At 47.9% G+C, this 15,060-nt stretch overlaps 1 protein-coding gene across 1 annotated transcript in view; it reads left to right on the forward strand.

Moving 5' to 3' along the window:
• Positions 1 to 15,060, forward strand: part of MYO1D (myosin ID) — a 173,440-nt gene that overhangs the window by 23,066 nt on the left and 135,314 nt on the right. The gene's annotated exons all lie outside the window — the stretch shown is intronic.

Raw genomic sequence — 15,060 nt, forward strand, 5'->3', positions numbered from 1 at the left:
ATGTGGTGAAAACATCACATGTGCCCATCTTTTTAATCTTACATCATAATTACATGTTTACAACGCAGTCAGTGCTGTGCAGAAACTGAGAAGCACAGCAAGAGCCTGTGCTTAAATCCCCAGTTGCACGTTTCTGCGCAGGTTTTGAATGCACCGTGTGTGTGATGTGTGTCAGTTTGTGCATTCACTATCGGTCAGGGCAATGAGGCTTATGGTATCATCTGGTTGTGTGAGTTTACCCCACAGAGGCTGTGGTTAGCAAGAAGAAAGGATGTTCTGTTTACTGACTGTTGAATAAAGAGGTGTGTGACGCAATCAGTGCGGCTCCAGCTTCCTCCTCATACCAGTGGAGCTTAGCCCTGTGCTCTCCTTGGAGTTACGGCAGATGATCAGGGAGGGGCTGAGGGAACAAAGCAACCTGAACTCACCTGCTTAAAGCAGGAATAGGAATGCTGACCTTGTTGGGAAGGGGGATCCGGGTGGAGGCCAGCAATAAATGATCAAAAAGATTCCTGAATTTCTGAAAGACTCCCTGGTCTGTGGAGGTGTCGTTCCATGCTGTGGATGCTGTGGTACTGTTTGGAAATGGTGCTTCATGCTCTCAGCTTGTGCACCATGAATCCTGGGTTCAGTTTTGGGCCCCTCAGCACAAGAAGCACATTGAGGGGCTGGAGCGCATCTGGAGAAGGGAACGGAGCTGGGGAAGGAGCCCAGGGTTTCTGGGAGTGGCTGAGGAACCTGGGGCTGTTTAGCCTGGAGAAGAGGAGGCAAGGGGACACCTCATCACTCTCTGCAGCTCTCAGAAAGGAGGTTGTGTGGAGATGGGTGCTGGGCCCTTCTGCCAAGGAACAAATGGTAGGACGAGAGGATATGGCCTCAAGTTGCACGAGGGGAGGTTTAGATTGGATATTGGGAAAAATTTCTTCCCTGACAGTGGTGAAGCCCTGGCAGAGGCTGCCCAGGGCAGGGGTGGTGCCTCCTTCTCTGGAGGAATTCAAACAAAGTGTGGCCATGGCACGTGGGGACATGGTCAGCAGGCACAGTGGGGTTAGGCTGACAGTTGGAGTGGATGAGCTTAGAGGTCTTTTCCAACCTTAATGATTCTATGATTCTTACCCTTGTTGTTAGCACCATCTTCTTTCCCTACTTAATGAGAGAGGTGGGAAGCTTAAACACAAGAGTTGAGCAGCAGTGAGTTAATGTTTAGTTTTAGTAATATCTATCTTATTTCCTGTACATTTAATCCTCTGTTGCCCTGGAACGATCTGGTTGCAGATTAACCACGCCATTGATAAAGGTGTGTGTGAGCCCTGTTCAGGAGCAGCTCAATCCTGGCAGAGCTGAGCAGCCTGGGTGTGGTGTTGGGAGGACGCACCCAGACTGCTTTGAGTCTGGGGAGCCCTGTCCTTGTTTTGTCACCCTGTGGAGCCCCAGGTGACACCACTGCAGAGCTGAAGTGGCTCCACACAGGGCTGGCACTTACCTTTTGTCACCATATCCTCAGAGCAGAGGGCACAGGGAAGAAGCTGCAGAGATCTGGCAGGAGGTGAACCCTACTTTTGCAGTGTGGACACCAGACAAGAGCCAGTGGTGTTAGGATCTCTTTATATAGTCAGGCAGAACCTAGTCAGTGCAGGTCAGGAATCAACCCCAAAATTCCACCTGCCTGAATGTCATCGGAATGTCGGCATTGAGTGGGAGGCTCGTGGTGTTGTGCTGGTTAACCCTGCTGCAGGGCCAGCAGGCTGGAGAATCACGGAATCATGGAACAGTTAGGGTTGGAAGGGACCTTAAAGACCATCCAGTTCCAACCCCCCTGCCACGGGCAGGGACATGCCACTGGGTCAAGCTGCCCAAGGCCCATCTAACCTGGCCTTGAACACCTCCAGGGATGGAGCAGCCACAACTTCCCTGGACAGCCTGATCCAGCATCTCATCGCTTTCTACAGGGGTTTGGCAGCGTGGCTTTGTCCTGCAGGGCTGCTCAAATTAAATAAATGGAGCCTGGCCTATGTTAAGGTGCCCTGTGGGGGCTGCTGTGGTGTGTGATGCAGCATGTGGTCTGTTGGAGAGCTGTGGGAGTGCATCTGCGCAAAGACCTGTTTAGGAAGGTCCCTCTCCCAAGGCTGGTGGAACATCTTCTTGAGAAGGAGCGAGCAGGGATGCTGTGCTTGTGAGCTGCTTTGCATCATTTGAAACACGAACCTCCCCACAGCGGATCAGAAAGGTGCTGCAGATGTTGCTGAGGTAGCCATAGTGTCAAAGCAGGATTCATAACATGGGTGATGGCACAGCTTGGGGAGGTGGTGCTTCTCCTGGAGATGCCTAGATCACCTCGTGAGTGAAATCCAATTATACGAAGTGCTGAGCCATTCATGTACAGATGAGTAATACACTGTAAATTGCAAAGTCATGGATCCGCGGCAGAGGAGGGTTAGAGGACACTACATGGGCTGCGTGCTACCAGCCACCAGTTCAGTGTGCTCCTAGAAGACATCCATGAGGCTGGAGCGGGAGGAGATGGAGCCAGCAAAGACAAGGAGTCGTCTATGTGACTTCATAAAATATTAGCAGGCTTTTGGTTTAATAACTATAAACAGGTTTGTTTCCCTGTATTTAAAATAGGAAAAATGAGAAGCAATAGTGATGGATGTGGTGATGGAGTTGCTGGAGGTTTGGGGAAAGGCAGTAAGTAAAGTTTGACTAAAGCAGAAACAAACCCTCAAACCTGAGCTGAGGGAATTACACTTTCCCATTCTCTCTTCTTCTTCCAGCCCTCCTCTTCTCCCTGCTCTCCTCACTCCCTCTTATCCCCACGGAAAAAAGGGGAAAGAAAGAGTTTAGCGAATAGCACTGGTGGTAGCGGGGAAATTGTGAGTTATCATTGCTGGCTGGTTGCACAGGCTGGTTTAATATATCAGTCCTGTATTTTAGGGCTTCCACTTGGTGTCTGCAAAGCAGGAATCCTTTGTCCTGGCATGCCGCTTTGGCTAGCAGGTGTCTATTGTTCTCTCCTCCAGAGCTGGAGGAGCCTCAGCCCACATGAGACATTTTCAGGGTGAACCGATGCTTCAAGCGGAGCTAAACTGTTTTGGGTCCTTGGCCTGTCTTGATTTAGGTAACATCAACAGATTTGGACTGAGGAAAGGATTTTTCTTGTATCAAGTTACTGGACAGCTTGAAAGGGTGGCCCATTTCCTGGAACAGTTGGCATTTTCACTGCTGAACTGTGGTTCTTTTAGGACTGAGGCAGAATTTCAATATGCAGGCAAGGAGCTTCAAAAGGCAAAGCTCACTTGCATGAGAGAAGTAGCAAAAATAATTAGCTGGGTTTTATCTACACTGACCTGGTACTTTGAGAACTGAAGATATGGCGTTAATGCCTGCCCTTGTTTCCTGGCCTTTGCTTATCAGTGTTCTTGCCCTCTGCACCGTAGCAACAACTCCTCAAAGACGGGGGTTTTCCTGTGTGCAGGGCTGTTTCCTTCGCGGTTGATGCCAGGCTGTGGTCCGGTTAAAAGGCCAAGGAATGGGAGTTCGAGATGAGTGGGGATATGATGTGTCAAATCCCTTTGTTCTCCTTCTCAAAGGACAAAGATGCGAACAGGAAATAACTCAGCTTTATTTCTTTTCCTGTAAGTCTCTCATGAATATATTTAAGAGGAAAAGAGTCATTTCATAGATACATTCTTCTCTCCTTTTGACAAAAGTGGGATTATAGTGATTTTGTTGCACTGCATGAAAGAGCTGTGAATGAAACACCTGAACTCTGTCCTTACATGTGAGTCCCCCAATCCTTGTGTCTCAAAGCTGTAGATGACTTTCCTTCCTGGATTGTAGAAAGGATGATTTCGTTAATCAGATTCAGTTTGAAGGAGGCCAGAGTAGAGTGCGCGGTATTTGCGAGGAGGAACATTCTGTAAATATAGAGTTGGATTGATACTTTCTTATATAGGTGTAAAAGACCAGAAAAATACTACACTTGGTGCGTACGCTGTATGTACACACAGCCCTAGCCCAGAAACCAACCGTGTCCTGGGCTGCATCCAAAGCAGCGTGGCCAGCAGGGCGAGGGAGGGGATTCTGCCCCTCTGTTCCTCTCTTGGGAGACCTCATCTGGAGGATTGTGTCCAGTTCTGGAATCCTCAACAGAAGAAGGAGATGGAGCTGTTGGGACGGGTCCAGAGGAGGCTACAAGGATGATCCAAGGGCTGGAGAACCTTCCGTATGAGGACAGGCTGAGAGAGTTAGAGTTGTTCAGCCTGGAGAAGAGAAGGCTCTGAGGAGATCTTATAGCGACCTTCCAGTACCTGAAAGGGGCTACAAAAAAGCTGGAGAGGGACTGTTCATAAAGGCTTGTGGTGATAGGACGAGGAGGAACGGGTACAAACTGGACAGGGGCAGATTTAGACTAGACGTTAGGAAGAATTTCTTCCCCATGAGGAGTGAGACAGTGGCCCAGGTTGTCCAGGGAAGTTGTGGCTGCTCCACCCCTGGAGGTGTTCAAGGCCAGGTTGGATGGGCCTTGGGCAGCCTGATCCAGTGGGATGTCCCTGCCCATGGCAGGGGGGTTGGAACTGGATGATCTTTAAGTTTCCTTCCAACCCAAACTATTCTATGATTCTATGAAAAACAATCCAGCAAACTTGAACCAAATCTACAATCATGAAGTGGGATGCTTTTCCTGACTAGACATGTCTTCAAGGAAGTACGAGGAAAAATCCTTTCTTTCTATCCGAACAATTAATGGTCATATTGTGGGCAAACCTATTGGCTGTGTGATTCACAAACTTAATTTTCTCCCCTCTGTTGCTTATGGGTCGTTAGCGGGCTGAAGCTATTGGGGTCTGTCTCGCAGGGCATTGTCAGTGGCAATTGGAATGGATTGTCTCTCGTCATCCCTCCAGCAGACGTGGCAGAGGGAGTCTCTGCCAGAGGCGCTGGATGGGCAGCTGTAGGTGGAACATCTTCATCTACTGCTCAGAGACTCGGCAGTTTGCTGAAGCCCGGCGTCGGTAATCTAATGCGCTGCGAGGACAGTTCGTGAGCCAAAACCACAGGAGCTGTGTTAGGTCACACCACTGTAAAACACATAAATGCCTAAAGGAGTCTGCCTGTTGCATGGCCAGAAAACACACAGTCTTAGAGCTGTGCACTCGATGTTTGCGTGTAGGTGAGATAGCGGAGATTGCTGTGGTAACTCTAAAAGAAACCCTGATTAGGCAGAAAGCTAAATCATATTTGTGCATTATTTGCATATTTTACATTAGTATTTTGCATTATTTTGGCGTGACTTGCATGGCCTGTCTTAGCATAAATAGAGCATTAATTTTATTTTAGGTCTAATGTAACCAAAGGGCTGAGCAGGCCTTTCTGTGCTGAGGTACAGATGATCTCGGATTTTGGAGCCCTGTATCAGAACAATGCTGTATTGAGGAGGCTCCGGCAGCATTCGCAGATCGGTGCTGGGTATGAGCTTAACAAATGCAGAATATTCCTTTACAGCTGAACAATGAAGCGTCTGAGCATCAGCGTCTCACGGCCAGCTGACTGCAAAAGGGCTCTCCAAGCATCTCCAAAGTGAACCCGTGAACTGCCGTGATCGTTCCTTGGTGCCCAGGCTTGTGGAATAGATGGAGGTGTAGGTAGACGACAGCATCTGTTAATTGTGCCGTGTATGCAGGAAACTGTGAAGGTGTTATAGTACAAGAAATATGGCTTAAATAAGGTGGAAAGTCATCATCAGTACAGTTGCTGATGTGGCTTCAGGGTTTGTTTGCTGATACAAGGACGCCGCTGTGCGTGAATGGGTTTTGTTCCCTGAGGTTGCTGGAGAGGTTAGAAGGAATTCACAGGCTGTTAGTTGTGGTCGCTGTTTTTCTGCACGTCTCTTGGCTTTTCTGAGTTGCAGGATTTTATTGTTCCTTCAGCATCCCTCCAAAGAAAGGTTGTTACTCAGCAATTTGAGCTTGTCCTTCTCTGGCCACTGTTCAGACACACTGATGGTTGCACAATTCACGTACCACTGAACCAGGGCGCTGGAATTGGATGGCATCTTCTGCACGGTGCAGATCTGTCTGACCACCAGCCACTAGTCTGGTTCTTGCCTTTCACGATCCAATTTTGTCCACCAAGACATTTGCAGGTAGTGGTGTATAATCTGATGAACAAGGCTGAACACCCAATATTGAAGGCTGAGATAATCATGGTGTGGCGGATTACAGCTAATGTGGTCACGGGGTTTGGTGTGAATGAAGTCTTAAGTACCTGAATGCTGTAACACCAGCATGGAAGGAACACAATGGACCGTGAAGTCAGTTACTGGTCACTAAAGGAACCCAGATCTTCTAAGCAAACCCATAAAATAAGTTTGACAGTATCTGGCAGGGGTCACTGGTCCTTGTAGACTCCATTAAAATGCTCTTCCAGTACTGTTTCCCTGACAGCAACCTTTCATTTCAAGCCTGCGTTGGCCAGGGTAAGTCCCATCCCATTTTTCTTTTGTAAGAACCTGTGTAGCTATTTGTTTAATTAATTCTTCTGGCTACCTGGCAAGATGATGGCCATCTACTGATGGATTCACAGCATGATAACTTCTGCCTTTCCCTCCCTCTCAGTAGTTTTATGAGTCTTTTGCATTTAAGTTGTGCGAACCTTGTGGAGTTCAACCAGGCCAAGTGCAAGGTCTGCACCTGGGTCAGGGCAATCCCAAGCATGAATACAGGCTGGGTGGAGACTGGGTTTGGAGCAGCCGTGAGGAGGAGGGTTTGAGGTGCTGGGGAGAAGCTCAACATGAGCCGGCAACGTGCACTTGCAGCCCAGAAAGCTAAACCATGTCCTAGACTGCATCCAAAGCAGTGGGACCAACAGCGCGAGAGAGGTGATTCTCACCCTCTGCTCTGCTCTGCCGAAATCTAACCTGGAGCCCTGTGTTCAGCTCTGCAGTCCTCGGTACAAGGAGGACATGGATCTGTTGGAGCAAGTCCTTAGGAAGCCATGAAGATGATCCAAGGGCTGCAGCACCTCCTGTACAAGGACAGGCTGAGAGAGCTGGGGATGTTCAGCTGCCTGGAGAAGAGAAGGCTCCAGGGTCTCTCTACTCTTGGAGTAGCCTTCCGGTACTGAAAGGGTTCCAGGAAATGTGGGGAGGGGCTCTTGATCAAGGAGGGCAGGGAGAGGATGAGGGGAACGGTTTTGAGCTGAAAGAGGGGAGTTTGGGATGAGATCTTAGGAAGAAATGTTTTCCTGTGTAGGTGGGGAGGCCCTGGTGCAGGTTTCCCAGAGCAGTGGTGGCTGCCCCATCCCTGGATGGCCAGGTTGGATGGGGCTTGGAGCAACCGGATCCAGTTGGAGGTGTCCCTGCCCATAGCAGGAGGTGGAACTGGATGGGCTTTGAGTTCCCTTCCAACCCAAACCAAACCATGATTCTATGATGAAGTTAATTCTCTCACATGACAAACTCTATGCTTATCTACTCGCGTCCAGTTGACTTCATGTGTGATGGTTGCAAACAGCTCTAAAGTCAGGTAGATTGTTCATTCTTTTTCTTTGTACTGTCCTTTTATTGATCGTGTGCTTTTATTTGACCAATTAAATCATTGGAGGCTATGGGTAGATGTCAGTCTCTTGGTTGTTGCTGTCCCATACCTGTTCTCTTTCCTGGGTAGAAACAGACTCATTGGATAATTCAGCCTCAGGAGGACACTCGGGGCAGCCCATGCCCAAAGCAGAGCAGTATGGTTACTGCATTGGGATTTTACAGTGTTCCAGCAGACTTTTCACATGGAAAGGAGGAATTTCTTCATGAGGAGAGTGGTGAGGCCCTGGCTCAGGTTGCCCAGGAAAGTTGTGGCTGCCCCATCCCTGGAGGTGTTCAAGGCCAGGTTGGATGGGGCTTTGAGCAACAGGATCCAGTAGGAGGTGTCCCTGCCTGTGGCAGGGGAGTTGGAACCGGATGATCTTAAGGTTCCTTCCAACGCCCTTCTATGATTCTGTGAAAGTGGGGGAGCGTTTTACTTCCCTATGAGGAAAAATTGGAAGCGTCTTTCCTCCACCTGTGCTCAACAGCGACCTCCTCACATATTGGCTGGAATAAACGCAAGGCATTGTGGTGTCCCTGAAGCTTTTCAAAGACCTGCCTTGTGTCTCATTGTGTGTTTCAAGTCTTCTGCCATGCTTCTAGACATGTAGAAGGAGCGTGCAGTGCTTCCCTGCTGTCACAGAGAGCTTGGTCTGACGCAAACAGCTGAGAGAGGTCAGTGACTCCTGGGTTTAGTGGCTTGGCGGTTTTTCAGCTCAAGATTCATACTTCATGTTTAAGGAGAGGGATTTTAACGCTATGCCAGTTTCTAGCTACGCAGCTGCATTTCTTCCTTAGAGCTAGATTAGCACCCATCGTTCATTTTCCCTTCCCCTGCTCTCGCCCACTGGGTTTGCAACACTGCACGGATGACTCGCAGATTGGCTGTGGCAGAGCTGAACCAGCCTTGCTGAATGCTGCTCCCTTCGTAAGCGTTGGTTTGCTGGGGGAGATGCGGCACTGGTCGCTCCTCGGTTACTGTTTCCTTTTGAAAAAAAAACTTTACATCATGACAACGGACTCCTTTAGCCTCATTTCAAAAGCTGACTGTCAGAATTGGAGATGAACGAAGTGTTCCTCGCCCTGCCCTCGCTGCTCCCTCCGTACAGGAAAGGAGTGGTGCAGGACGAGCGCCGAATGGCATTTCCTATGCTGTTAAACTGGCAGCATCTGAAAAACCAAATCCAGGCAGGACAACTGCAAGCCAAAATTTCACCTGCACGTTAAAAGAACTTAAATTCCAGTTTTTCTGGCCCTCACGATGGATCAAAACGTTGTAGAGATGCCTTTTCTGAGTTGTGACCGACACGGGTTGTTTTCCTAGCGTAGGGAGGGAGTCCTGACTGGACACTTCTTTGTTCTGTTTTTCCAAGTGCAGCAAGAATATTTTAGCTACAGTTTTGCCAACGCAAATCCTGTTTATCCGAGTTCTCTGGTGAGGAGGATGATTTGCTGCAATACAGTTCATGAGCAATTCACTGAAAGACTTGAAAGTTGTTCTTTCCTGCTTGACAGCTGAGTTTATCTCAAGGTTCACCTAATGTAAAGTCTTTAAGTAGCCCTGAATGCTCAGTACGGACTTGGTATCGCATATAAAAGGCACAACTGTTTGACATACACAGGGCGAAGTGTGCTTAAGCAAAGTCATGTTATGTCCCAAAGCACAAGAAGAGTTGTTCCTTTGTCGGTCCAACTGCCTATACATTCTTGCATTTAAATTACCTATACATTCTTGCATTTTAAGCAGGTAAATACCATTTCCCTGCCAGAAGCCTCCTTAAGTTCCCTTCCTTAGTGAACACATCCTAAATTATCCATATACATCTTCACCAGCACCAGTTTAGTTAATGTTTTCATTTGTGTCTGCAGAGAGAATGGAATCAAAGCCTGCAGGGATGGGTTTTTAATGTATATATAGGGAATATATATAGGAATATATATATTTTAATGTATATATAGGGAAGAAATAATGAAGAACTGGGAACCTCCCTGGGGGAATAGCCCAAACTACATGAGGTGTTTGCAACAGGAAAAGGAACTCTTCCCTCTGCTTAAGGATATGGTACTTAAGGGAATGGTTTAGTGGCAGGTAGGTATGGTTGGACTCGATGATCTTGGAGGTATCTTCCAACTCGGTGATTCTACGATTCCCATGTGCCAGAGGGGTTTATGGCTGCTGGATCATCCACCTTCCCATGCACGAAGGAGGAAGGTGGAAAAGCGGAATGCTCATACTAAATATTCCACTTTCATTTGTAATTTGGAGTTAATGGGTAAGCTGGAAGTAAATAATAGCTTGAAACCACCAGCTTTTATCCTTCTAGCCTTCTGTGGCGCTAATTTAGCTTCTGACTGTCTAGCGCAGGCTGATGCATTTCAAGCCCTCCTGTATCCATCCTGAATTGTTTCCTCTTACTGTTTTTGCTAAGGTTTGCTTTACTTTAAACCACTGCTATAGGTTAAACTGAAAGTCTGCCTTCAGCTGCTGGCTGTGTTGGGAATTGTTGTTATGAAGAGGGGCTGGATCTGGAGCATCCGTGTAGCTCCAGGGAGCAGGAAAGGGTGAGAACCAGGGAGCTTCACTGAACACCTGCTGATGCAGGGAAGCTTTGGGGTGTGTGTAATGCAGAATGTGATGTCTGCTGTCATCACTGGTGGAAAAGGAGTAGTTTGAGATGAAAGAAGGTCTTTTCCCAGGAGAAAATGATCCGTAAAACCAGTAGCTATGCTTCAGCTCTCTTAAAGAAGCAGAAATGAGTCAACTGGTGACTTGATGCGGTTTTTTGAGCAGCTGCTCTCCTCCTTGGGTATTGGGCAGATGGAGGGGAAGACTGGCACAGTGTGTTTCTGTGGAGCCATTTCTCACCCCGGCAAGGCCCGGGCTGCGATCTGGCTGCAGACGGTCCCTGGGAGCTGGCGCGGGCGGCTCAGACAGGATGCTGGGTTCTGGAAATAGCAGCGAGCCTGTGGGCTGCGATCCTGGCCAGTTTCTGTTTATCTTTTTGGTACAGAGGAGTTACCATGTAAATGATCAATTAGAAATTCCCTTTTGAATTAAAATTGCAGCGTTTGGAGCAGAGATTGAATGGTAGGATGCCTTTGTTTAACGGTCTGTGTTCTGCAGATGTTGTTTTGGAGTATGGGTTCCAAGTCTTGCCAGCTCACTCTTTTCTTTATTTGAACTGAGTGCATTTGAAGTTGCATCATTTCCTTGGTAAGAACAGTTTTATTTTTGACTGGCGTGTTTGTCAGGTGGGAGAAATCCTAAATGTGAGTGCTCTCTGGTGGTGAGGGTTTCTGCTTCAGCTTTTGCTTTCTGTGGTCTGTTTTCCAGTGACAGTTGGATATGAACATGGGATGTTGGGACTTCAGGGTGTATTTTTTTTTCCAACTCCCTGGAAGTACAGATTACTAAACAAAGTCTTGGCAGTCCTCTTTTCTAGACAATCCTTTCAATCCCTTTCAGTGATTTCTATTCTGTGACTTACTGGTTGATGTTTTCTCACTGTCAATCTGTTTTAAGTAGGTGATAAAAACAGACATAGAAACCTCTTGTGAAAGAGCTGATGCTCCTCATCAAACTAACACACAGGGATTAAATACTGTGACTTTCTTTTTGGCTGCTGACCTCGATTTCAGGTGCCAGAGTGGGGTAAGTGGAGAATGCAGAAAACTGCGACACAGAAATTATTCAAACGGCACCACTGGGGGGATTATTTTCTCCTCCCAGCAGCAACGCAAGCTGTCAGGATTGTCATACACACAAACTGAGGTTCGATCGCGGGGTGCTGACCCTGAGAGCGCATACAGGGGCTCCTTTTATGAAATGTGCTGTAGATTGCTATTCATTACAATAACCCACTCCCACATCGTCATCTGGTTTTGGACCTTGCTTTGCAGCAGAGCGGCGGATTTAGCACAGCCTGCACCTCCCTGTTTGGGCTGGTGTTGTTGGTTGTTTTCTTAAGTTTTCATGAGCTCTTGGGCAAGGAAAACCGTAGCTCTCGCACCGAAGCAATGCAGCTAGGAAAACAGGCACTGCTGTTCTTGGCCTGCTGCTGCGCTCCCGGATGAAAAGAGGCTTTATCAGCAAGGAGAGGCGAGGAGCAACAGCTCCTTTTAGGAACATTGAAGCACAGCTCTGGAATTTTAGCCTCTGTGCTAAGAAGTAAAAAAACTGAACAGAGAGGTAAGCAGGGATGTCAGTTCTCCATGAACTCCATATACTTAAAGCCAAGCTTGAGAGATAGTCATAGAATAGTTTGCATTGGAAGGGACCTCAAAGCCCATCCAGTCCCACCCCCTGCCATGGGCAGGGACACATCCCACTGGATCCGGTTGCTCCAAGCCCCATCCAACCTGGCCTTGAACCTCTCCAGGGATGGGGCAGCCAGAGCTTCCCTGGGCAACCTGGGCCAGGGCCTCACCACTCTCATTGTGAAGAAATTTCTCCTAATGTCCAGTCTAAATCTGCCTCTCTCCAGTTTATACCCATCCCCCCTCGTCCCATCACTCCAAGCCTTTGTAAACGGTCCTTCCCCAGCTTTCTTGTAGCACCTTCAGATACTGGAAGGTGGGAAGGTGCTGTTTGTCAAGTCTGGAGGTGGATCCTCCTTCCTCCTCTCCTTCAGCCTTTTGGTACAGAGACTGAAGACACAACTCGTCAGAATTCCAGTAAAACCTTTTAGAGCTTGGCTTGAAGGCCAAGTGTGAGAGCTGTCGTCTGAGCTGGCGCTGCTGGGGGAGTGAGAAGGGGGATCTCAGGCTGCTCTGTGGGGCAGAGCTGGCACTCCCAAAGCCGCGCTATGCTCTGGTCGCGAGGCTGCTCCAAACAGTGGGCTCGGAATGGCCAGCGGTGGGAAATCTGTGGGTTCTGCTCACGGGACAGTTGGGGACACTGAGCTGTCAAGGGAGGAAACTGAAACTGCATTCTACTCCTGCCCATGTGCATAATTCATTACCTAAGGAAGAGGTCAGTGCTGGGCACTGGGGCAGTGACTTGGCACCACGCTTCAGCAGGGACATCTGTTTGGTTTTTTTCAGCAGCTAAAAGAAACCCCCTTAACCTCTGTGCTGACCACAAACCCTCCAGCCGTGCGCCTGGCAGTATGGTGTGGCTTAAAACCTCCTCCAGCAGTTGCCATGTCTTCATTTTTGTCATTATTGGTGCCTTCAGTGGCAGTTTTGTGCCTGCTATGCAATGACTTTTGGTGAGCGGTCTGGATGTTGGGTGACTTGTGTTTGCAGATGGCCCATGATGGGAAGGATCTGCTGATTCTGATGTCCTTGTAGTGGTTTCCATTATATATGTGTATCCCTGTGTGGTCTGATCTCCTGAACGGAGGCAGCGCTCTGTGTGTTTGGTTTTTCTTAGGGTCTCCTATGTGTTTGCAGAGTCCCTCGTGCTCCCGAGAGGGTGGAAGATGAGCATCCTGGTGGCAGACGATCTCTGTGCACCCACCACTTGCATGTTCAGCATCTTCCAATGCCCCAATGTCTGCTTTGTGCTTCAAAGGATTAAAATTAGGGGTAGCCAATGACAAGGACTGAGCACGTGAGGCTTCCAGGGTACTCAAGTCCCTCTTCTGGTTTCCCAAAATGGTTTATAGGAATTGGGCTGTGGTTCTGTATTTCATACTGGGCTTGTGATTTGTGGCATTGCCTGTACTTTATCTGTCCTTTTTGTTGCAAGAGTTAGCTGCTGATATTGCTAAGGGTTTTAAATAGGCGGGGGGGGGAAGAAGATTTAAAGTGAACGTTGGGAAGAAATTCTTCACGATGAGGGTGGGGAGGCCCTGGCCAAGATTGACTAGAGCAGTAGTGGCTGCCCCATCCCTGCGGGTGTTCAAGGCCAGGTTGGATGGGGCTTGGAGCAACCGGATCCAGTGGGAGGTGTCCCTGGCCATGGCAGGCAGTGGAACTGGATGGGCTTTGAGATCCCTTCCAACCCAAACCATTCTATCATTCTATAAATTATAACAGCCTTCCCTTGTCTGAAATATTTTAGTAGCTTCAAACAATGTATATCTCTACAATATAAAATATCCATGTGTTTGAAGCTCACTGATGATTTGGGAAATGCAGATCAGGACTCACAAAAAGATGCTTTGCAATTCTCGTGTTGTTTTAGTGAAGTCTTTCTGGAGGAAGCTGGATTAAGAGGCAGATTCGCTTTTTGGAGGTGGAATGCTAGTCGCTAGATTGTGTTTCTTGAGTTTTATTCCACCTGCTAAGAACTAGCACTGCCAAGATGCTGCAGAAAATTCTCAAATGAACAATAGAAAGTGTCAAGGCTGTCACCACATGGAGGTGGTAATGAATTCTGTAGAGCACTGCTGGAACTTGGGCTGAAGTCCATCAAGGATTTGGAGGGCCCTTCAGTCTGCAGAAGTGCTGTGGTGCCACCTAATGTTGTGAGATTTAAATACAGGTTGTAGCCAGGTGTTTAGTGCAGGAATGCCACAGTTTGGACATTGATCTCTAAATCATAGAATCATAGAACGGTCTGGGTTGGAAGGGACCTCAAAGCCCATCCAGTTCCAACCCTCCGCTGTAGTCAAGGACACCTCCCACAGGATCAGGCTGCCCAAGGCCCATCCAACCTGTCCTTGAACACCTCCAGGGTTGGGGCAGGCGCAGCTTCCCTGGGCAACCTGGGCCAGTGTCTCACCACTCTCATGGGGAAGAAATTCTTCCTTATGTCTACTCTAAATCTGCCCCTCTCCAGTTTAAAGCCATTGCCCCTCATCCTATCACTCCAAGTGATAGATGAATGCTGTCTGAAGTCTCCAAGTCTTGATCTGAAATGCATCCTGTGCTCTGCTGCTGGGTAACTTCCATAATGTGGATGTCTTTGGAAGCTTCTTCTAGTTTAAACACATTTTTAAAGCAAACTTCACATTATTTTCTGTCTTCTTTGCAGGAGGAGTACTAAGGACCATGCTGGGTTTAGGAAACCTGTTGTTCAGGGCTGTTTTCACCTGTTCCTAAAAAGCCTTTACTTTTGGTTTAGCTGCAGTGATGGCAGCAAAGCGCCTTCCAGTGAAAAGGATGCAGTGGGAGCTAACTGCTAGAGTGGAAAGGCTGTGATTTGCTTCTTGGCTTGTATCTTTATTTACTTTCCTGCAAATATTTATTCGACCTCTAAGGAGTGGCTCCAAAACTTGTACTTCTCTGCCCTGAGCTGGGCTGTGGATGACTGCTGAATGTGAAAAAAGTTTGCCTTTAAATTCCCTTCACTAGGAAAATTGTGTGGACCCATCACAATTCACTGTAAATAAATTATATTAACTTAAATCTTACTAACGAATTCCCTAGAAACTTTGTTTTCTGGCAGAACATGAATGGCAACAGAAATATCTGAATATGCAGAAAGCTGGGGTGGTTGTGTTGGCAAAGCAAGACCTGACTGTAGTCAGAAACAGTCAGAATCTGATCGGTTGTGCATATGTAAGTGAAACAGTGGTAGAAATTTCTGTTGA

The sequence above is a fragment of the Cuculus canorus genome, chromosome 25 (assembly GCF_017976375.1).
Source record: "Cuculus canorus isolate bCucCan1 chromosome 25, bCucCan1.pri, whole genome shotgun sequence".
Taxonomy (NCBI): Eukaryota; Metazoa; Chordata; class Aves; order Cuculiformes; family Cuculidae; genus Cuculus; species Cuculus canorus.